This window comes from Podarcis gaigeae (assembly GCF_964106915.1).
Source record: "Podarcis gaigeae genome assembly, chromosome: 3".
NCBI classification, from domain to species: domain Eukaryota; kingdom Metazoa; phylum Chordata; class Lepidosauria; order Squamata; family Lacertidae; genus Podarcis; species Podarcis gaigeae.
In genome coordinates, this window is record NC_139680.1 from 50,599,453 (window position 1) to 50,624,050 (window position 24,598).

At 41.0% G+C, this 24,598-nt stretch overlaps 1 protein-coding gene across 4 annotated transcripts in view; it reads right to left on the reverse strand.

Moving 5' to 3' along the window:
* SESN1 (sestrin 1) overlaps positions 1–24,598 on the reverse strand; it is a 45,119-nt gene that overhangs the window by 19,409 nt on the left and 1,112 nt on the right. The window lies entirely within an intron of this gene.

Consider the following 24,598-nt stretch of genomic DNA (forward strand, 5'->3'; position numbering starts at 1 on the left):
TTTCTTGAAAACATAACAATACTAGATTTCTTTGCCTCTATATGTTCATTAGGACTAACCTACTGAAACTCAGAAAAGTTGTGTAAATTTCTAATCTGTCATACCTCTGGAAAAGAACAAAAGAGAAGAAAGTGAAGCAGGCAGAACTGAGCAAAGCAGCAGAAGCAGTTGAAACATGCCACACTCCCCTTTCTAATTTTGCCCAGGAACAAAGAAGTGAGCCTAGCAACAGTTTTTACCCAATCAGAGATCAGATAAACAGGTATGAGGCTCGGCTTCTCAACACCTCAGAAAGGCCAGCCTCCTCAAGCAACTTCTCTGATTGTGTACTGTAAAAAACTGACTGCCATTTCATAAGCTGAAAAGGAACATTTGCTTTCCTGCTCTATAAGATATAAGGCACAAACAAATGTTTTCATGTACAGGGCTGCCTCCACTTGTTAAAAAAAACCAAACGTGTTTTCCTTAATTTGAAGAACTTTTGTACTATGAAATATTCATCTATTTAGCTTCCCTGTTTATTTTAGGTCTCTCTTTTCTGTTAGACATTGGCACAGAAGTTGTTTCATTCTGTTCAATATATCAGCTTGTCCATCTAAAGTCTTGCTTATTAACTGTACTGCTAAACATACAAATTCCAAGATACACTTAAGTACACCCCCAAAAAAGAAACATCCGTCCAGTTTAATGCTGCTGTAGGTATTCTGGGAACATCAGCTGTTTTGAAAGCAGTATTGTAATTACTTAATGCTAAATGTGAGATTTATTTTCTACAACCCAGTTTATACCAGGATCTCGGCCTCATTGCCTTTTAATAAGACTGCATGGAATCCTTTGTCACAAGTGACTTGCCACTCATATAACCTCTAGTAACTCATATTTAACAGGACAACTATTTTAAGTACACCCAGTTTAGTTTCTAGAAAACATGTTTACAAGGATAGAGCTAAAAACCATGCTTAAAATACATACTATTCATTATCAGCGTAAAACCTTAAATAAAACTACTAAAACCCACTAACTTTTAAATAAGATTTTAAATAGATCCGACCAACCATCGTAAATGCACATTCAAAAACAACATGCAGAAGGCCACGCAAACTTTGGTATGCTGAAATATGTCCTCTCCTCCCACAATATGTAGTGAAAAGAGATACTGTTCTTTGTTTCCAAAATGAAATCAATGTTATTTTCATAATGTTCTCAGAACTCATGCACTACAGGGGGAGGGGAAACAGCGAATGGTTATTGGGGAAATAAATGAAATTAGCAATTGCTCCCAAACAAGCAAATAAAGGGAGTGCATTTAGTTCTCTATCCTCATTAGCCACGCCTACCCCACCCCAATGATCTTTGATTGCCTAAGGAAGAGTCTCTTGATTCTCCCATCCCTTGAAAGCCAGCAGATACAGCTAGGATAGCCACACAGGTTTCCAGTCCGGGTAAAAGAGATGCACAGTGCTTCCTTATAATAGCATTCTTTCTAATCGGGCCATCACACACACACCCCATTCTCTTAGTTTTATAGGGCTCAGAGCACTAGTTAGTGTAATTATCACAATACTTTTACAAGCTGGGGAAGAAGACCTGAGCAACTTTACAGAACTAACTGCAAGGCTAGATTAAAATAAGAAACTCAAGGATGCCTCACTCAAGGTGCTGAAACACTACAATAATACAGATGCGATGGTGTGCTCTTGAGTCCACTCACAGAACTTTGGTTACTTGTCTCTCAGCAAGTTACTGCATGCCATCAACTGCACAAAAGGACCGGCATGTTTCCATCTGTTCACACAACACTTCAAGCGCACACTGGACACATAAATAGCATTTCCCCCAACTTGCAGCTATGTCAATGACCCTGGGGCATTTATCAGTTAAATCAAATCACCATTGCATTTAGGAGGATTAGAGCCAGTAATTAACTATCTGGAACTGAATAATGCTGCCTGACAGTCATTTCTCTCCTTCAAACTATATATAGGTGGCATCTAGAAATATATTTAAAAAAACACTGTGAAAATGCCTTTTTTTAAAAAGAAAAATACATTGAATTTGGCATAGCTCACTTTCACCCTCTTGTATATTGCACTTTAGAACACATTTAAAGGTAAAGGGACATTTAAAACGTTTTATTTGCAGCTGTATACCTGAGTCCATAGTCTGAACTGTCACTTTCATGTTCATTGTTTAGAAGTATCTGAAACATTCCCCATCACATGTACCTAGACAAGAAAGGCAATGCCAACGATTCAAGGCCAAGGCACAGGAGTGTAACCTGTTTCATAGCTGGCAGGAAAAAGTCTCCAGTACTGTAGTTGCATTGCTGAGCTCCCAATCACGTGCATACGTTGTTACAAAGTGCTGAAGCAGTTTTAATAGCATTTGTGAGAATTTATTTTTGATACCTCCATACACCCCTGCTGCATCCTTCCTATTTGTTTATAAGCAAGCCAAAGCTTACAGGAGAGAACAAAAAGTTTGAGAAATTTGTTGTTTCCAAGAACCACATTAGGAAGTCAGTCACATAAGGGGCTAAAGATCTGCAACTTGAAGAATGTAAAGTGTATTGCCAGACACGTATCAGACATTTTCCCAATCTTGTAGTCTATAAATATACAGCATTCATGACCCTGGAATATTATTTGTGTACTATCTAGCTTTCTAGTCTTTATGCCTGGTGGCTGCTGACAGATGAGAATTCCTTTTATGCACATCAATGAGCAGTAGCCATTTACCTAGCCTGTACCTATTTACCAGAACTACCTTTCCTCACTCACTTGCAAAGGAGAAAGCTTTATCTTTCAAACTCTCCCCAACATATTCTTGGAGACAGTTCTATCTACACACATCTCTAGATACGGTTGAGACGATCCTGCATATAATATGCAATTTTGTTCACTGCGTGGGTAGCAAATTAAAAGCCAGAAATCAAGATAGCCAGTATGCTCAGAGTAACATATGCTAAAATCTTCACACATACACCCCCACTCCTTGTTGCTGGCTTAGCCCTGGCAGGAGCGACCTCAGGGAGGCCTCCTACATAGACAAGCTGTTTGGTGACAGCTTATCAGGACTGGATAAATGACTAAAAGTGCTGCTTCATGCATTACAAAAAGTAATATGCACAGGAGGCACTCAATAAAGGAAGTGACATGAAGTCTGTATACAGTCAGCCATAAATGACCACTTTGTGGATTTAAATCATGCATGGTTTGACTGTGGGTCTCCTGCTGATCAGAAGGGAGGACATTTCCTGTTACCCGCAACCCCCCCAAACCCAGGCTATTGTTAAAGGAATTGCAAATAGGAGGTGTGATCTTCTCTCCTATTCAAGATGCAAGAACAAAGAACGGATAATATATTACCTGCTACTCACTCTTCTAAAGTAAGTGCTTTGGAGCTCTCAGCATGAGTGGGTTCAGAGAGTGGAGAGTTCAAATAGGCATTTTAATACTTTTTGGCCCAGAGTTTGTTTTCTTGGCACAGAAACTCAATCCAGATTAGACAGAGGTATGGCTGCCTAGTTTTCAGGTCCATGAGGTACAGAATGGCTTGTTCTGGACTCCCTGAGAAGAACGAAGTGTGTAGCTTGAGGATACTCCTTGATTCATCATCACTTGAGGTCCAGGTAGCTTCAGTGGCTAGGAACATCTACTTCCAGCTCTGGTGGGTATGCCAGCTCCAGACCCTTCTGAATAAGAATAACTTTGCCACTGTACTCCATATTCTGATAACCTCCAGTTTAGACTTCCGCAGTGCATTCTACACAAGTCTTACCATGAAGGCAGTCCAGAGGCTGCAACTACAGCAGAAAGGGGCAGCCCAGCTCTTTGCTCAGATATCTTTAAGGACAAGCATAACACTTGTCCTGAAGCAGCTGCACTGGCAGCCAATTCACTTCCAGGGCCAGGTCAACATATTTAAAGCCTAAACAATCTGGGTCCCAAGTACATGGAAGATTACTTCCTCCCTATATTGCAGTCAGCATTTGCAGAAGAGGGTTTATTATGTCATCTCCCTTGGAGGGGTGGGAGAGCTTTTTTCACAATGCCCCCCCAAATTGTAGAACTCCTTCCCTATAGTGGTGTGTCAAGAGGGATCTGCTTTAGGCAATCTTTGATAATGCACTTCCCCTTGGCCTTTAATAGTCAAGCTATTGTTAGCATCCCCCATATATCATTGCATCATCTGCCCTGGGACTTTGCAGTCAAGGGCAGGTACGGTAACTAAATGATGATGATGATGATGATGATAAAGGAGGAGGAGGAAGAAGAAGAGGAGGAGGAGGAGAAGCAGCAGCAGCTATGATATGAGAAAGGGGTTTGAGCCCTTAAAGGTTTGGTACTAAGTTTACGGTATTTTTATGAATCGCATGTGTTCTTGTGTGACCACATTGATATTATAGTGTATTTTTGCTGATGCTTTAAAATATGCTGTATGGATAATTCTGTATGAGATTAGCAACTGTTTTTGAATCAAATGAGAAAAACAAGTTCTATCAACTCTGGGGGACTCAAACCAAATATAAGCCTTGTCTGTGACAAAATAACTTTGCTACATATGTTCAGTTTGCAAGAGGTCCAGCATACCAGATGGGTCACAGCTCTACATATTGTGCTAAAAATAAAAAATAAAGATCTGCTTCATATTAATCAAATGGAACTCAATGTATACATTTATAGACAGAAGCTCCTGGGGGAGCTGGTTCTGAAATGTAAACAACAGTTCATTTAAAATGCATCAAAATTTAAATTTGCCTGTTATTGAAACTAGGTTTTAAGCTCACTATATAGAAAGTTATTTTGAGCTTGTCAGCTATAAGTAACATTGTAAATATGGAGATTAATGGCAAAGTGTGTGGTTAAGGTGAGAACCAAAGAGCTCATTTTCCCTAAACTGGTTCTTTTCTATATCTAGGACTTGGCCTGAGAGAGGCAAACAGAAATAGTGTCTTGTGATGGATATTTACAGAATAAGTAACTCTTGTGTTTAGAATGTTTTCTGTATAGCTACATGGCTGGAAATGATAAAAGCACACACATGCCATAGCCAGAGAACTAAAGATTAGCAAATAAATTCCAAATTGTTCTCTAAGACTGAAGCAGACTGAAGCTTTGAAGCATACTATATATTTCAGGGGTCAGCAAACTTTTTCAGCAGGGGCCTGTCTACTGTGCCTCAGACCTTGTGGGGGGCCAGACTATATTTTTTGGAGGGAAATGAATGAATTCCTATGCCCCACAAATAACCCAGAGATGCATTTTTAATAAAAGCACACATTCTATTCATGTAAAAACACCAGGCAAGCCCCACAAATAACCCAGAGATGCATTTTAAATAAAAGGGCACATTCTACTCATGCCGATTCCCGGACTATCCGCCGGCCGGATTTAGAAGGCGATTGGGTTGGATCCAGCCCCCGGGCCTTAGTTTGCCTACCCATGATATAACTGGTCTTACTAGTTCAATGTCTTATTTGTACTGAAATAACAGTTGTACATATGTCACTACAGTCTCATCTAGAATTTCTCCTAGAGCCATTTCTGCTTTCAGAAACTGGTCATCTCACAACACTGCTAGCTGATGTCATGCTAAATACCAAGGTTTGTGATCAATCGATTTGCATTCCTCCCCCCCAAATTTCAATTCTTGGAGGTCAATGGAGGCAATTTGCATTTTAAATTTCAGGTGATTCTTTTTAAAAAGACCTTTGCCTTCTACAATATTTTTTATCAAATGTTTGAATCCAAGCCCCCCCCCCCCCAATCTTGGCTTATGGTGATTGCCTGGGAATAAGGTAGTTTGAGGACATGTTTGGTTTAGGACTCAGCCATTCCAAAACCATTTAACAGAACTGTTTTAGTACTGTTGCACCATATCTCACATGATAAAACTGCTAGTGAGAACAGCAGCACGTTGCCTTAACAGAGATAATGTGAATTGAAGGCAAAAAAACAATTAGGTTTAAAGGGGAGACTGCCTCCCACTGTTTGGCTTCTCTGCCAAGCTAGGCTGCATCAACATAAGTGTTGTGCCCAGATCAAGGGATGTCATAGTACTGCTCTATTCTGCCTTGGTCAGACAACACCTGGAATACTGGGTGCAGTTCTGGGCGCCATTGTTTAGGAAGGATGTTGACGGGCTGGAATGTGTGCACAGGAGGGCAACTAAGATGATTAAGCATCTGGAAAACAAGCCTTTTGAGGAACAGTTGAGGTAGTTGGGTATGTTTAGCCTGGATAAGAGGAGACTGAGAGGTGATAAGATAGCCATCTTCAAATACCTAAAGGGCTGTGACATGGAAGATGGAGCAAGCTTGTTTTCTCCTGCTCCGGAGGGTTAGAACCAAACTAATGGCTTCAAGTCACACGAAAGGAGCATTCAGCTAATCATATGGAAGAACTTCCTGACAGTAAGAGCTGTTCGAGAGTGGAATGGACTCGCTTAGGGGGTGAAAGATTCTCCTTCCTTGGAGGTTTTTTTAAGCAGAAGTTGGGTGGCCATCTGTCATGGATGCATTGGTTGAGATTCCTGCATAGCAGAGGGTTGGAATAGATGACCCTTGGGTCCCTTCTAACCCTACAATTCTATGATTCTCAGTTTTAAAATTTGACAAATGATAAGTCCCTGCTGGAGAGCTCCATGGTCCAAAAATTACGTGTTTCTATAAAAGGTGGCGTACACTTCAGAAATGATAGGCAGCAGTACATTTTTAAATTTCATGATAGATTGTGTTTAAGAAGCCTGTTCGTTTTCTAGTACAGTAAACTGAAGAACGCTTTGCATGCAAACTGTACACAAAGACAGTGTTCTAATTTTGGAGGTTACTTTTAATTTTTAAGGTATTTGTTTTAAAGTGTCTGTTAGTCATTATGGGGTTTCTCCAGTAAAGTTATTTCTTTTTACCAGATAATTAAGATGCATAGATAATGTAGATGTGGTGTATGTCTTTGCGTAGGTGGTTATTTTGTGATTTTGATGTTTTGAATTGTTTTTTATTGATTTGTTGTACTTACTGCATATTTATTTTGTATTAATATGCTTTTCACTGCTTTGGGGTTTGGGGGGGAAAAACCCATTAAATAAACCATTTTTTAAAGTGCCTTTTGTATGGTTAGGCCTTCTTACCATACTTACCACCAGCTTCAGTAAAATGCAGGCAATAACAGATCAACATGCTTCTCAGTAACTAGTTTTACCACCCGGTATTTTTTATATCCCCCAAACTTTAAGGAACTTCCTCTATAAAGCAGCTTACAATCTCCAATAAAAACACCACCTCTGACTCTAAAATATAAAAATAAAAAGTATGGCAATGTACAACTAAACAATAAACCAATATAAACAGTAAAGTACAGAAACAGAGGTTGAAGAACCAAACCAGCAAGACGTAGCACCACTTCCTCCCTATGCAGTATTTGAAATACAGGAGGAAAGAAGGAAATGGATAGGTGGAAGGGAATAAATGTTATTGGAGAACACCAGAGTGAAAGGAGGTAGAAACTGCAGCAAAGTTGTGACACCAGCATCCAACATTTTTCTAATTCTGGCTGCTCTGGCTGCCTACCATCTTGCCCAGCTTTTGGCTATGAAAGGCAAGTAGGGATTTAGTCTAAGAGCATGTTGTCTCTTCCTCTTTAAGCAATTTAAAGAGTTGGGAAGAAGAGAGAGCATTGATAGATATGGACTAGAAAGAGCCCCTAAACGTTAAATCTGTTTGAATACAATGGTGATGATGATTTCTTAAATTTGTTAGTCACTTTATCTTGCCCAGGGCAACCCAAAGCATCTTACAACCAACCAAGCAGACAAAAAACCCAAGATAGATGCATTAAAACCAAGAGGAAAAAGAAAAACATTAAAAGCAGCCCACCCTCTCAGAAAACAGTTAAAGGCCAAAGGCCTGGTTATAGAGGGAAGTTTTCGCCTGGCACCTAAAGATATGTAACAAAGGCACCAGTTGAGCCTCCCTGGGGATAGTATTCCACAAGTGGGGAGACACTGCAGAAAAGGCCTGTTGTTGGGTTGTCACCCCACAGACCTCTTGTGGAGGAGGCACGAGAAGAAGGGCCTCAGGTGACGATCACAGGGTGCTTTCCGCTATGCAGGAAGACATGGAAAGTCTGATGATTGACTGACAAAGTGAAAGAGATGGGAAAGTGGTGGAACCAGGTGGGGTGAATGGCAGGTCTACTGCTCCATTGGTATACAGAGGGGATCACACAGGTCATCTTTCCTCCACCACTGCCCTGCGTCAATCTACCTTTCCCGATTCACTTAGACCTCTCTGTGCTTCTTCTACACCATTTCTGTTTTCTCCTCCCTCCTGGGCCCAACACATACCTATCCTATTTCCGTCCACCATCCTTTATCCCAATTCATTTTAACAGTTATTCAAGGATTTTAGTGGGCAGCTGAGCTTTAAACAGTTAGACAATATATATATTTTCCTATGTGTAATATTTTGGATGGGTGGATATTCAATGAAAACACCTGTAAGGTCTCAATTACAACTAAGTGTACACTTATGAGTAGAAGAAGCCTAGTCTTTAAGCAAGTCATTACTTAACAAGTAAACAATGATGGTTTTATTTCACAGCAATTGAGCAAAGTGTTTTAACTGTGCAGTTTCCACTGGGAGCAAAATAGAAAGGTTAACCTGTTTCCAGCCCAATGCCTTCATGTGGGAGAGAATTGCTTATCTGCTTCCCTTTGGAAAAGCTTTGTTTCATCTTGCATTTAAATGCTCTGAGGGCACAAAGATGTTTCCTGTTCAGTGATGTATCACAGCCAGATTTTTTATTCTTTCATAAGGAATTGTAATAAAAATGTATCGCAGTAATCCCAAAATAACTAAGCCAATTTCTAAACGAGAACCTCCAACACAGGCAAAATGTAATATTGTTATGTATTTATTCACTCTGTATTTGTTACCTGCAACTGCAAGGCAAGTTAAGGGCATTTTTAAAAACAACATACATTACATTGAGTTGCATGTGAAAACTGCTAGTAGAGGAGGAAAAAGATTAAAAGGAATCCTTCTTAAATCAAGTGAGCATTCAATCCAGTGTATGTCTCACATCTGAGTAACACAGGAAATACAAAAATTATTTAAGTCTCACTTGTAGGAAGGTACAAAGGACAAGAAGCCGGGATTTGCCCATTTTACCTCCTTTCATTTGCATTATTCAAGTACAAGAAAAGTTATTTCTGAAGGAACATAAAGATTTATGTAGAAACACACAGTCTTGTTTTGATGTCTGAGAAGGAAAATTCATTCATCAGATACACAAGTAAATTTTCCTAGAGTTCTTGACCCATGCAACAGCCCCAAAGGAAAAAAATCACCATGACATCGAAGAGAGACGGCGGAAGAAGATTGGAAGAAATTTAAGGACTATCTTGGGAAATATTGCAAAATTAATGAATGTTAGAACGATGTTGGTTTAGAAATTAAGTGGTTTTCAGCTGTAATGATTAAGTAAAAAGAAAAGAAAGGTTGAAAATTATTTGAAAATTAAGGGAGAGGATTTGTTGAATCAATAATTAGAAATTGGAATACAAAAAGGGAAGGTATGAGGAAGTCAGGGAAGTAAGTTACAAGAAAATAAGGGAATGAAACTTTACTTGTTTTTAAATAGTTTTTAGTTTTGTATTTTGTTGCTTATATTTGTTATTTTTTGTGTTTGTGTTTTGTTTTTTATTATTGTTTTTTTGTATAATTTTTGAAACCTCAATAAATATCTTTTTTAAAAAAAAATCACCATGACATCTTCACTGGATAGATGTTCACAAATCCAATCTGACAATCACAGAGAAAGTCTGAAGTACACTTTGCCAGAAGAATAACACTTAAAAAGGGAAAGAAAAGCTGTGAGTAGCACATGGAAGAAAATACAGTGGTACCTTGGGTTACAAACACCTCGGGTTACAGACTCCGCTAATCAGGAAATAGTACCTCAGGTTAAGAATTTTACCTCAGGATGAGAACATAAATCGTGCGGGAGGCCCCATTAGCTAAAGTGGTATCTCAGGTTAAGAACGGTTTCAGGTTAAGAACGGACCTCCAGAACGAATTAATTTTGTAACCAGAGGTACCACTGTAATGTAAAATGGTGCATTAGTGGCTGCAAAAAGATTCAGAAGGGATATTTAACTTCACTTATGTGCAGCAGGAAGTAAAAGAGCCTCGCCAGTAACTAAAAACATTAGTTGGCTACCAAGGCCAGTCAAAGCATGTGGATCCTTGCTTATAAGGAAAGGATTGCACAACTCTGCCTTTCAACTCTCTTTTATCCCTCTGATCTCCTGCTCTTGTATCTCCTTTAATATACTTTTTTACATGCCATGCCTACTCCTTTTGTTTTTTAAACCTGACAATAAAGAACATGCTGGGTTTTGTGGGACTAACTGCCAAGTGTCTCACAGAAGATGTAAGGTGTGTGCACCTCTGTGGAATCTCAAGATCACTGTGGATGAATTTATATGGGTGTTGTTTTAAGGAGCAAATTGGAAACTTGGCACGAGGGCAACTTATATTAAACTCAGTAGAAAAAATAGAATGCACACCTTGATTATTTTTTAAACTAAGCACAGATCTAAGTACAGATCTGTCCCTGGAAACAACTGAATATATATAAATTCTTGTCATACGATGCCCTTCTCTATGACCCCCCCCCCCCATCCCAGAGAGGTTCAGAAGGTGGCAACCAGAGAATGGGCCTTTTCTGTGGTGGCTCCCTGATTGTGGAATGCCTGACATCATCATTGCATGTCTTTAGGCACCAGACAAAAACATTTCTCTTTTACCCAGGCCTATGGCTATTAAATAATCTATGGCCTGTAAAAGTGTGGGGGAGAGGATTGTTTTTATGATGACTAAACTATCTGTCAGTGTGCTTTTTATTGCTTTTATCACTGATGTTTTGTAATGTGTTTTTAATGTTGTACACTGCCTTGAGATCTATTGATAAAGTGTGGTGTATAAAAATAAATAAATAAATAAATAAATAAATAAATAAATAAATAAATAATTATACAGAGAGAGTACATGCTATTGTACTGGCTACCCACCAGCTCATAACCAAAATTTTCTCTGTAATGTTATTTTCTTTTTCTTTTTTTAAAGAGCCGATTACTGTAACTTCTAGCTGCTTTCATTTAAAACATTTTCAAGTACCACAATTATTGTTACTTATTTCACTAGATTCAAAAACTAAAATTGTGTATAACTTTAAGAAAATTGTAATATCTAATGTGGGCACATGCTAAGCACATTTTTAGTAGCACTAATAATAAAATAAGATCTTGAGTAATTTCTGGTTATTAGGAGTATTAGCAAGTCCTTTATTCAACACACACTAACAACACTCACACAGGCATAATTGCAATTAGTCTGTACTTTGGGTTGTATGGGAATGTATGCACACACACAGCAAGATGCAATGTAGTTAAGCTCTTGCACAGCTTCCTACGTGTGTCAATGTACCATTAGGTCTGAAAAACAACTAAGCATTGCCCTACCCACAAAAAAAACTCACATAGCACTCACCGTTCTCAAAAGAAACACACTTATTCATTCCCCTCATCCGTAGCCAACCCACCCAAATAATTTGCAAATGCTGTAATTATGTTTGTTTGAATATGAAGTGTTGCATAAAAGGTTTCACTGAAACACACAGAAGATTCTATCTTATTTTTAGGGGATAAACAGATTCCAGAGGTGTGATCTCCTCCAGCCAATCACAAAGCTAAGACACAATGCTGCCATTTCTCCACGTCCTATTACAGCAAAGGGTGGCTTGTTTTTCTGCTTTTGTCTGAGATCTTAAATGATGAATGGCTGCTTCAGGGAAAAGATCAAGCTGTGCAGTTGAGATTTATTATGAAAAGTAGATGGAACAAACAGCAAGTGTCAGAGTAGAAAACATGTTCCTCTCTACTGTTTGTATCTCTCTAAACCTAAACTTACAGGGCCAAATTAGGCAGGATAGCAGACGACCTCTAAGCAGAATCCGGTTTGGTGCTGAACCTCTTAAATTTTAAGAGTCTAAAAAGTGGAAGGGAGGGTACTGAAGAACAAAGTGAACAAGCAGGAGGAGCTGAAGCCTCTGCCAGCTCTTCCTCCACAAAACTATTTTAGAAAAAAAGAGCCCACACTCACACGTCTCTGCCTGATGTTCAACAAACATTATGGCTTTGCAAAAAGAAAAGAAAAGAAGGTAGTATATTTTTCTCTAAGCTGGGATTCCATAACCAGAAACGACCCCTACCAGGAGAAAAATGGGTAAAAGCAAGCAATTATGGCTGGACAAATGAAGATGTGAGAAGCTGAACTTACAGCAGCACTGCAATTTCAGTAGGCATTTACTTGAAATGCACGTGTGAAATTCTCACAATCTAAATGCAGGTTTCATGTTCCTTCTGTTCAGATTTTAAAGCACATCCTCCAGGTACCTCAAATGGCTGTCCGCTTCTCAAACTTCCATTAACAAATACATTTGGGAACTATACTGGGGATTTTAATTTCTCAAAGCCGAGTCACATGCCAAAACATGGCAGAGTTACAATGGACTTCTCTGCTATCATTCACCTTCCTTACATCAAGACATGCCCACCCCTTTTGCCTGCCCTATCCATTATCTCTCCCCACTCCCCAAAACAAACCTCTAGCTTTGGTGTTCCACAAACTGGTGGTTGCAGTAGTTGTAAAACTCTTTCTCCTACGTGGCTCTTTATTTAAAGGTATTTTATATAATTTTAGAGGTAGATCACACAAAATAGTTCACAAAAGGCCATATAACAATAATCAGTGTTTTTTTTAAAAAAATATATATATAGTAAGAAGAAAATATAGCAGTTTAGAGCAAGCTACAATGGCCTCGCCTCAGCTCCCTTTGGGGCAAGATGGTCTTTCAGAAGTCCCTGTGGGGCAGCTGGGGAAGAGAGGGGCCAACACTGGGAGACGGATTGTAGCAGCTCACTAGGCCATTTCTTTCTTCCCTGCTCTTACTGGGGCAAGCTGGTCTTTGGAAACAGCAGCAGGTCTATTAAGCTCCTATACACGCACCACATATATGGCTCATCTTGTTTCAACCCACCTAATGGTACACAGGAAGAGAGTGTTTTTGTTTTTGTTTCAAATGTATATTCTCTTCTGCCAACCAGGCTCCCAGAATAGCTTATAGAAAACCAATAAGCTTACTGGTATTGATGTTACCAGCCTCCAATATATCAAACTGGTGGTATCCAACAGCGCATCTTTTTCTACCGCTATACATGGCAGACCAGCTGACTGCAGCAGAGGCAAAGCGTGGGGGGTGCAGCGGGGGCTGTGACCCCAGCCAGAATTTTGAGAGGGGGCGCAAACAGGTGCCCGCACAGCTGACTCCTTCATCGGAGCCTAGTTCCACACCAGAAGGAGCTGTGCCTTGGCTGCAGCGCTTGTGGCCTGGCGCAGCTCCACCCCCCAGGTGAGGCCTGACCCAGGGGAAAAGAGCAGGCGACTGGGCGGCAGCGCTGCCACCCACCCACCCACCTCGGTCGTGGCACACCTGGTGCCCAGTAGCAGCAGCTCTGCTGCCGGGTCACTTCTAACCTGACAGCGGAGAGCAGCTTTCCTCAGCCGCAGGAGCACTGCTGCCGGGTCAGAAAGATGGCAGAGAGGAGGAAGAGAGTGGGCAGCAACTTCCCACTCCTCTCCTCACCCTGAACTGTGGCATGCAGAGGGTGCCCTATGCACCTCTCAGGGGCACGCTCCAAGTGCCCACCCCAGGCAGCACGGGCATATGCTCCGCCGATGGACTGCAGCCAGGCAGGGGGAGATGCTAGGCACCAAGGATGGCTCCTGAACATCGCCTGGCTAATTTTGAATGCTGCTCCAAAACCTGATGTAGCTGGTTGGGGGACCCTGTGGAGTAGATTGAGAGGGTGCAGAGAGCTGCGGCAAGGAAAAGGGGAAGTCTCCTCATGTCCAGCAGTCTGATGTCATATCTTACCCCACACAGGCAGCACACTGCAATGTATTTCTGTTTATTTGGAAGTGAAATCATATTTCTTCAACAATGACGTCTAATAAATGGCTTTCCCCCGTTTCACATCTTTTTACATCTATAAAATGTAAGGGGCCAGTCCTCAAACATCCAGCTGATCCATGCCCTATTTGCCTCAATGGCTTGTGCCGGAGGTGTTCCTGCAGCTACCAGCCAAAGGGAACAACAGCAGTGTTGTATAACAAGTATAAACAAGTTTACATGCTCCCTAGTTGCTAAGCTGAATAAAGCACGGATATTAAGAGCAGTAGAAACAGCTTTTATTTTCGTAGTTATTTTATTACTAGAAATCACAGACTGAAAAGTCCACCAATGTTAAAATTCACAAAACTGTAGTAGGTAATTAGTTAGGACTACAGTCCTATTCCCTAGGTTCCAAACCTGCCATAAACCACAACACTTTTCTTTTTAGAGCTTGAGACTATCCCAAATTTACACTTCTCTTTATAAAGGTTACTATACCAGCTACTTTCCACAAGCAAATATTTCACAAGTAACAAGTGTACTTTTATTGACCTTTGGGGGGGGGACTCAGCTCAGACAATGTTTCCCATATTTAGTTTTGCCGATATTTTGGGGAAATAAAAGGACTGTGTAAGCAAAGTCTATACACAGAGCTTGTTGCAAGACTGCAACTTTCATATTTAATATGAAAATGTATTAACTGTGTCTTTAAAATATGAGCACCAATTTCTCTCAGGAGTTAGGCATTGTTACCCGCAGAGTAGACCTCTTGGTTGCTCACCCCCAGCTGTATCAGATTGAATCTTAGCCTGCTTCCTGCAGCTGTAGGCTAGGCAGAGCCTCCATACAGGTTTGCGGACCTGAATATACATATGGAAGTACTTTCATATACCTTTCACGCCAATGATCCAGTTTCCATAAAGCTACCTTAAATTATTCTACCGAGAAACTAGAGCAAAATTTCCTATTTACCATTGTCTACATATTATGATAGGGACACGGGTGGCACTGTGGTCTAAACCACTGAGCCTCTTGGGCTTGCCGATCAGAAGGTCGACAGTTCGAATCCCCGCAATGGGGTGAGCTCCCCTTGTTCGGTCCCAGCTCCTGCCAACCTAACAGTTCGAAAGCACACGAAAAAAGTGCAAATAGATAAATAGGTACTGTTCCAGTGGGAAGGTAAACAGCGTTTACGTGCATTGCTCTGGTTTCGGTGTTTCATTGCACCAGAAGCAGCTTAGTCATTCTGGCCACATGACCTGGAAAAACTGTCTGCGGACAAACGTTGGCTCCCTCGACCTGTAAAGCGAGATGAGCACCGCAGCCACAGAGTCGTCCGCGACTGGACTTAACTGTCAGGGGTCCTTTACCTTTTACCTTTTTACATATTATGACATGTTCACCATTTTGTACAACTTCAAAGCTTTCAAGCCCTTTGGACAACTATAACCAATGACATTGAAAGGAGTGATATCTGCTGTTAGTTGTACACCAGTGGCAACTTAGGTTGCAGCAGTCCCTTGCATGCCAGCACCTATGTAAGTTTTACAGGTGAAATGCAATGGGTGTCGCTTTCAAAATAAGCATTGTAAAGAAAACCTGAAACCATCTCACATCTAATGAACGCAGAATATTTAGTTAAAAACAATGAAGTCACAGTGCCCCCAAGTGAGGGGGAAGGAGAAGTAAGCAGAATTCATGCAGCAATGAGAATGTCCAGACCTTCTACATGCAACTGGTGCAACTTTTCCGTTCAGCAGGTACTAATGCATGTCTAGATCACATGACCAGTCCTTGGCCTAGCTAGATTAATGTCATGCTTGGATTTAAGGGAAATTAGTTTTGAGTTCACTTCTTTTGTTTTGCTTTTCTACCACTTATTTAGATTTGAAGGTAGTGTTAATGAGATGGATTAGCCCTTCATGCCCCCAAAGTCACTCCCTTACATCCAGTCATGGTGTTCATCATTGGACAGGAATATCCTCTTTCCTGCACTATCTATGCGGTTTTGATGTCTGCCCCTATAATTCTAGAAAGTTTTCCCCTGAAGACTCCAATCTGAACATGGTTAAAAGCATATACCGGTAAGTATTTTTATATTAGCTTTCTGTTGTCATAGCCAAGCTGTCCTATATGCATTGGGAGGGAAGGCGGTTTCACTTGTCATTTTTACTCATCCAGCTTCTTAAGCCTGGAGAGGGAGCTATATCTTTTTGAAGCAAACTGTTCAGGGGATAATTTCTGGTCATGGCATCATCATTAGTTGGTGCCGATCTTTCAGTTCCAACAGAAGACCAGCTTATAACTCAAGCTTTTGGATGAATATGTGTATCTGCATTCTGTAAATAGCTTTATTTGCTGCGTAGGCTTCCTCAACCTCGGCCCTCCAGTTGTTTTGAGACTACAATACCCATCATCCCTGACCACTGGTCCGGCTAGCTAGGGATCATGGGAGTTGTAGGCCAAAAAACATCTGGAGGGCCGAAGTTGAGGAAACCTGCTCTTGTTTGTTTTTATATTCTGACTGACTAGATTGGGGTTGGACTAGATTACCTTTGGTGTCCCTTCCAACTCTACAATTCTATGAAAATATATAAACACAGTGGGAGCCTCTGGCATATGATGGGCCTCTAGGTTAGGTTACTGAAATGCATTATACGCAGGGCTGCCTCTGAGAGACAGAATTCAGCGGCCAGGTTGCTCACCAGGGAAAGAAGGTTTGAGCATGTAACATCAATCTTGGCCTGACTGCACTGCCTGCCTATCAGTCTATGGGCCCAGTTCAAAGTACTGGTTTTGACCTATAAGGCCTTATGTGGCTCAGGACCACAATACCTTCAGGGCTGCCTCTACCCTTATGAGCCTACCTGAACCCTGCAATCATAATCTGAGGTCCTTCTTCATGTGCCTCCTCCACAAAAGGTCCGGAGGGCGGCAACACAAGAACGAGACTTTTCTTCAGTGGCTCCTTGCCTGTGGAATGCTCTTGCCAGGAAGACCTTCCCTGGTGTTTTTGTTACATATCTTTAGGCACCAGGCAAAAACTTTCCTCTTCTCATAGGCCTTTGGCTAACAATCTATGGCCTTTTAAACTGGGGAGGGGGGTGTATTGTTTTGTTTGTTGTGTATTTTTGTTTTTAAATCGTGATGAAGAGCAGTATAGAAATTTTAAAAATACAAAAATATAATAAATTTAATCTTTGCTGATAGCTTCTCTTTTAACCTTGGGGGCCACATAAGGAAAACTCATCTTTTTTGTTGGGTGTGTATAGTTTAAGAACTCTTGCTCAATGCAATCAAAACAGAAATCATTTTCTGGCTTGAAGTGGAAACAAAGTTTCACTTGGGATAATCACAAACACTGAAACCAAAGCCTGAAAATGAACTCTTTTCGGTTTCCAAAATACTGTGGTTAAGACACCCTCTTTTTTCCAAATGAAAGCAATAGCTAATATAAATCAAGTAGAACAACAATGTTCTGGGAAACGGGGGGAAATCAAAGCCAACAGACTGTTGTGACTCTAAGCCCAAACAGGAATATTTCAGCAGGCACACACATTCTTTGAATTCATTCTGATAGTTCAGGAATATAATTTATACTTATACATAGCTCTGTTAAAACCAAACAACTTTTTTTCTTTGCCTCTCACAAGCTAGAGACAAGGACACTTGCCTGGTTAAGAAAGTCACAAATGAAGTTAACTGAAGCAATATGCAATGCTCAAAACAATTAGGACAGCAAATCAACTTGCTTAGCTTCATACCCATTCTCTAGCTTTGCATTTTGAAGTGAAAAGTGTGAAAACCGACATCCAAATTAGCTCTGCGCTTCATCATCACAATCGCTGTGGTGACACTGTACCCTTGGCTGTATTTGCTCCTTTATCAGTTTGGGGCTGGGAAGAAGCATATCTTGTTGTTTTGCATGACTGAACATTTCTCCACAATCTAGGAACTGCACAGCCCTTTAAGATAAGGGCCAGACTTTTGCCACAGGCATCTGAAGCCTGATCGCATGGAGCTTTTACATTTCTTCCAAGGGCAGAAATCTTCCAGGCAAACTTCACACTGGGTGGGAGAAGGAAGAGAACAACAAAAACTGACAAAGCTTTTTTTCACAGGAGAGCCAGCTGCTGTGTAAACATACATTTCATTATCATTTGGCAGCAGTTCAGCCAGATGACAGTCAGATACAATGCATGCAAATCCTATGACCTAACATAACCCAAGCTAAAAACACAGCAGTGCAGACCTGTCTTCTCCAACCTGGTGCTCTCCAAATGTTTCGACAACTCCTCCAGGCAGCCCCAGCCAGCTTCCTTGTTTAGAAATCCTGGTATGCTTAGAAAGATGTAAAAAAAAGAAGAACCACAGCTATCAGTCTCCTGACTATGCTGTCAAGAAACATTATACCGTAGTTGCAACTCATTCTAACTATGCATCTTTGTAATTAATAATTTTTCACAAAAGTTCAAGCAAGTTCAAAAAAGGACAAACAAAATTATTAAGGGGCTGGAGCGATTCCCCTACTGCAGCATTTGGAGCTTTTCAGGGTAGAGAAATGGCAAGTAAGAGGTAACATGATACAAGTTTTTAAATTATGCAGGGCATGACAGAGAAAAGTGTTTCTCCCTTTCTCATAACAGTAGAGTTTGTGGGCATCTAATGAAGCTTAATGTTGGAAGGGTCATGACAGATAAAAGAAAGTAATTCTACACAGAGCGCATAGTTAAACAATGTGTGGAAACAGAGGAGCTGCCTGTAAGTTCCACTGAGTTCAATGGGGCTTACTCCCAGGTGAGTCGGGTATAGGGTTTAAGCCTTAAACACCTTCAGTATGCTACATGGATAATATCCAGTCCCTAACCAGGTATATGCTTCAAGTTCAAAATAATTTTTTTTTTAGTGGCCCAGAGTGTCTTCCATCAACTTCGGTTGGTGGCCCAGCTATGCCCTTATCTGGACAGGGATAGCCTAACTGCTGTTGTCTATGCCCTGGTAACCTCAAGGTTAGATTACTGCAATGTGTTATATGTAGGACTGCCTCTCAAGCCAGTTCAGAAACTTCAGCTGGTGCAGAATTCAGCAGCCAGGTTGCTCACTGGAGCAAGACAGTTTGAGCATATTACATCGATCCTGGTCCAACTGCAGTGGCTACCAATTAGTTTCTGGGCCCAATTCAGAGTGCTGGTTTTGACCTATAAAGCCTTAAACGGTTCAGGACCACAATACCTCAAGGACCGCCTCTTCCTATATGAACGTACCCAGACCCTGAGATCATCTTGAGGCCCTTCTTCGTGAGACTCTTCCTCGAGAGGTCAGGAAAGTGGTAACAGGAGAACGGGCCTTCTCTGCAGTGGCTCCCCGTCTGTGGAATGTTCTCCCCAGGGAAGTTTGCCTGGTGCCTTCACTATACACCTTTAGGCGCCAGGCAAAAATGTTCATTTTTGACAAGGCCTTTGCCTGATCAAGATCCTATACCCTTTTTAAAATGCTGGCTCTTTTTAGGGTTTTTTTATTGGGTTGTTGTTTGTATTTTGATTTTATGTATGTGATCCTCTATGTGAACCGCCCTGAGACCTTTGGGTATAGGGCGGTATAGAAATTAGAAATAAAATAAATAAAATAAAATATATAATGTATAACAAAGAAGAACCAACTTACTACAATTTAATGTAAGCAGGGAAGGTAATGGAGATCTCCTGACAAATGAAACTAAAAAAAAGATGACCATTGAGATTTAGCTCTAAGTTCTCATACCAAGGCAAAATATTTTATTAAGGATTGCTGCCCTATATTACCAGTAACAGGGTAATCAAGACACTGAAAATATTTTAACCCATATTGTCATGTATTTTTGTTTTGTATTAGCAATTGTATTACACAAACAAGAGAAAAAGTTTGTGTAAACAGTCATTTAAACATCAGATTTGCACAAGTCATTGATCTACAAGTTGGGGTTTTTTAAAAGTATCTACTGAAAGGATAACAACAACCTGCACAGGATGCAGAAAAACTGTATGCCATTATAAATAATTTAAATATAAACTTTCTTAAAATGAGAGACTCATTGTTTTTTGGGTTTTTTAAAAGTTGCTTTACTATTGTTTTATTTATTGTTCCCTTATTTGGGTATTTTTAAACTAAAGAACCAGTTTATAATTGTCTGTTATTGTGATTATACATCATTATTTCCAACAAGCATATTCTGATCCTATTTTTACAATCAGTATATCAAGCGACTAAACTACCAGTCTATTAGGCAATCTAAATAATTTATATAGCACAGACAAACAAAAAAGAAAGGAATTTATAAGAAATAATTCAAAGTGCCCACAAATCTTTCATTTCAATGAAAACAACCATTAGGCCAAGACTTGAAACTGCATCTGAGGTACTGCAAATAACCACTCATTACAAAAACATACTGAAAGAGATAGTTGACTGTTCCTTTACTGAATGTTTCACTTGGAGAGGCAAAGTACCACATTAAGCACAATGCTTTTAAGTTGGCAGAATGCTTGGAAAATTCTGCTCTCAGTTTAGGTTTACAAACGCTCCTCTACATAAACCTTCCTGCCTGGGCCATCCTAAGAAGCAAATGTCAAAGGCATAATCCTAAACATGTCTACTCAGAAGTAAAAGGGTTACTCCCAGAAAACCTTCAACAGGAATGCAGCCTTAAAAAGCATTCTTTCCAGCAACCTTCTAAGTACTATAAGCAGCACTGTAACACTGTAGACTTCTATTAGTCAGACTGGAGGAAGCCAAGAGTAGATCACAGACCACTGGTAGACCCAGACAACAATTCCTCTTGCCACACTAATAATGGTAAGTGTGGAACCACCTAGCACAAAGCATTATCAGAGGACCTCCTTCTTCCCAATATTGAAGCTGCAGAGGGAAGCAGGTTTATTTTACAGTGGTACCTCGGGTTAAGAACATAATTCGTTCCGGAGGTCCGTTCTTAACCTGAAACTTGAAGCACCACTTTAGCTAATGGGGCCTCCTGCTGCCACGCCACCGGAACGTGATTTCTGTTCTCATCCTGAAGCAAAGTTCTTAACCTGAAACACTATTTCTGGGTTAGTGGAGTCTGTAACCTGAAGCGTATGTAACCTGAGGTACCACTGTACTTAAGAAAATCTATATACCGCTTCACTGTAGCAAAACCGCCAATCAATTTACAAGAAATATTATTTTTTTTAAATAAAAACAGTTAAAACAAGGAATTAAAAAAACATTATAAAAAATTAAATCAGCAGTGAACTAACAAGATGTCAAGATAGGCTTGCCTAAACAAAAATGTTTAAAGCAAGTTCCAAAAAAAATACAGCATCTGCCTGATGACAATAGGCAGGAAGTTCCAAAGCGAAGGTGTTGCCACACTAAAACAATAATTTATTACAAGCGCAGAACAAATATTATGTGGCACCTGTAACCTTGTCAGTTCCAAGGAATAGTTCAAGAAGTTTTGTGGTGCTCCAAAACTGGGAGGAAGGCTGGAAGTTTTGGGGACAGCCCTGTGACCAAAGGATCCAGGCAGCCTTGGCCATGTAAGGCCAAACTGACAAGCAATCTCCACTATGCCATTGGCTTTTCCTGTCCCAGGCTACCCTACACCTCAGCAGGAAACGTGGACAGCAGGAAGGGGTAGCACCCAACCAGACATGATCTCCACTGGTCCCTACATGAAGAAAGTGGGGACAAAGCTGGTACACTTTCCTGCACAGCATCATTTCCCTACAGAAAGGATTGCCAAGTGGGGAACTGATGACTACAATTTTGGCTGGACCTGCAAGGCCAGGCAAAAATGGTAGATTATTAATTTCCATGGACCACCCGCAGGGGTAGTCAACATGGTGTCTCCACATGCTGTTGGACTACAACTCCATCAGCTCTGACTTTTGGCTATGTTGACTGGGAATAATGGGAGTTGTATTCCAACAACATTGGTAAGACACCATGATGACCCCCAATGGACCATAGAGCCTGCTGATAGCTGGGATACTTTCCATGAATACTGGACTAGGTGGACATTGATCTTATCCAACAGGGCCCTTCATATGCTCTCAGGCAACAGTGCCTGCTCAGGTTAGCAACATAGAGGCCCAGATCAAACAATATTTCCTCCTTGAACTTCTACTTATGCACAGCTATTACACTTTCTTAACCTGCCCACCAGACACACCTGTTGCATAAAACACCCATACATCAATGCAATATCATATGCAGTCCTGAAAAGTGTTAATGAGTTCCCTCATTCAGTCTCAGAATCAATTGCACCTCAATTTTGTCCTCTGTGTGGTGTGTTCAAGTGTTATCACCATGCACTGACGTGCTGTGATCATGAAAAGAAAACACCATCCCATTTCCCTTCTGGACACTGGGCGAGTGGGGGGGATAACTAGGGAGAAAATTCAGTTATATGGTATGAATCAGACATGTGCTAAAGTGTTGAGATCCTGAGGGCCACCGTACATGAGACATTTAGCACTGAGCATGCCCTTCAGTACTAGCTTTTCTGTAATGGGTGTGTGTCAATCTAAACTTATTTCCATAGTTTATCACTGTAGAACATTCATAATTCATGCTGAGTGGGTAATATTATGGTATGAGCATGTATAGCAGGACTACTAATAGTGATAACTAACTTTGTAGCTTTACTATATTGTTGTATTTGTCAGAACTTCTGGCTTTATAAACCTGTAACAACAGAGTTGAGTCATGGCTGGTAGCACGGTGACAGAACAGGAACTATATTGGAAACACTCATATTTTAAAGCAGGCTGACTTAATATTAAGCTTAATTTCTGTCAAGTTCATTGTGAAAATCCAGTGCATTTTTTTCTCAGTAGTATTCAGTTGTCCATTTACCTCAGGGGTGGGGAAATGGATCTGCTCTGGGGTGCTGGTCAGATTATCTCCCTCACCCTGCACTTACCAAGTTTGTCCACCTGTTGATTTGCCTGATGTCACAATGCAATGAAGTGACCTCTTTTGTCCACCCACCTTTTCAGAAGCTCCTTTCAAACAGCTATTTTCTACAGTGATTGGCAGGTCTTCAGAAACCCCTTATAAAGAACCATCTGGCCAGGTGCTTTGCAGGCACAGCCAGTTGGAGATCCCCTATATGACATCAGGTATAGGGAAGTGAACATGACCTGGCCAGAACTGTCTCATGGGCCAACTGCGGAGGCCTGTTGGTCCCAATTAGGCCTGCAGGCTGGAAGTTCTCCACCCCTGCTTTAACTAGATAAAAAGGAATAAGACTTGGCAAAATCTTCCACATGGAAGAATAAAAGTAATAATCTTCATCCCAATTAAAATTTGAAGGGCACAATGACCTTGCAAAGGTTGGAGGATTTTGACCTTTATTTCAGGCAAGTAAATTCAGTCTCAGTCTCAGTCAGTTTTATTGCACATAGCCAAAGGCTGCCGCAATGTACACAGAATTATTTGACAATTAAAAGAAAATATACTGAAGTGGTAAAAAAAGACTTAAAACAGGCAAGTAAATTCAGTGGCGGAGCTTCATGCTCCCGCACCGGGGGGGGGGGGCAGGGCTGGCACACGTCCCGGGGGCGTGGCATGCCGCCTGCGGGGGTGTGGTGCCCAGCACGGGTGGGGCAGCCGTGATGGCACCCCACTGGGCTGGCGCTGTGGGGGGGGGCGGTGCGCTCCCCCCGCACTACTCTTCCTCCACCAGTGAGTAAATTAACTGCTGAACAGGTCAATGGGACCTGTTAGAATTATACTGCAAGTGTAACATTCTTTACTTGCATAGAACATAGTTACTATCAACTGCTAATTCCAATAGAAAAGCAATGGAGATTATTTGCTGGAATGTAATTAATCAGCACTGCTACTGTTCCACAGGTCTCCAATGAAGCACAATTTCCAAGCAAACACATTGGAACATTCATTTGTTAACTATATTACTATGAGCAGATGGAGAACTTGCTCAAAGAGCCACTTACATAGGCAAAGGTTTTCCCAAAGGTGCATTAATGTTTACTGCATAATCCAGATTAAGGTTAGGGGATTGAATTTTGTCAACTGGACGTTAATGATGTTGTGTGTGGGTAAATCCTAGTTCAATTTCCCTTAAGAAGACCACTGCTTAAATTTTCTTACATCCCAGAGCAAAACAAATTTTATTAGAATGAAATCTCATCGATCATTTACTCAGAGGTCAAGGTTTGGCAGCAGTAGAACAAACAGACATAAATCCTTGACAATCCCGGTGAAAGGATCTCCAACACCAGGTCTGAGAAAGACTCCGTCTGCACCCTTGAGCCACGCAGCAAAAGTAGCTGCATGATACAATTCGGCTTAAGACAGCTCCCCCCTCTACCACGGTGACCTTGGTCCCTCACTTTGCTTTACCTCACAGGGCAGTTGCAAGGGTGAAAGGAGAAAATCCCATGTGCCTTGAGCGCCTTGTCTTACCATCTAAACACGCACACACAAAACTTTCGTCCTGAAGACAGCCAGGCAGAAAGAAGCGAGGCCTTCAGAACTCAGAGAAACTTATTCCAAGGAAAAGAGTTGCCAACTTCGAGACGCTCCCCGAAGAA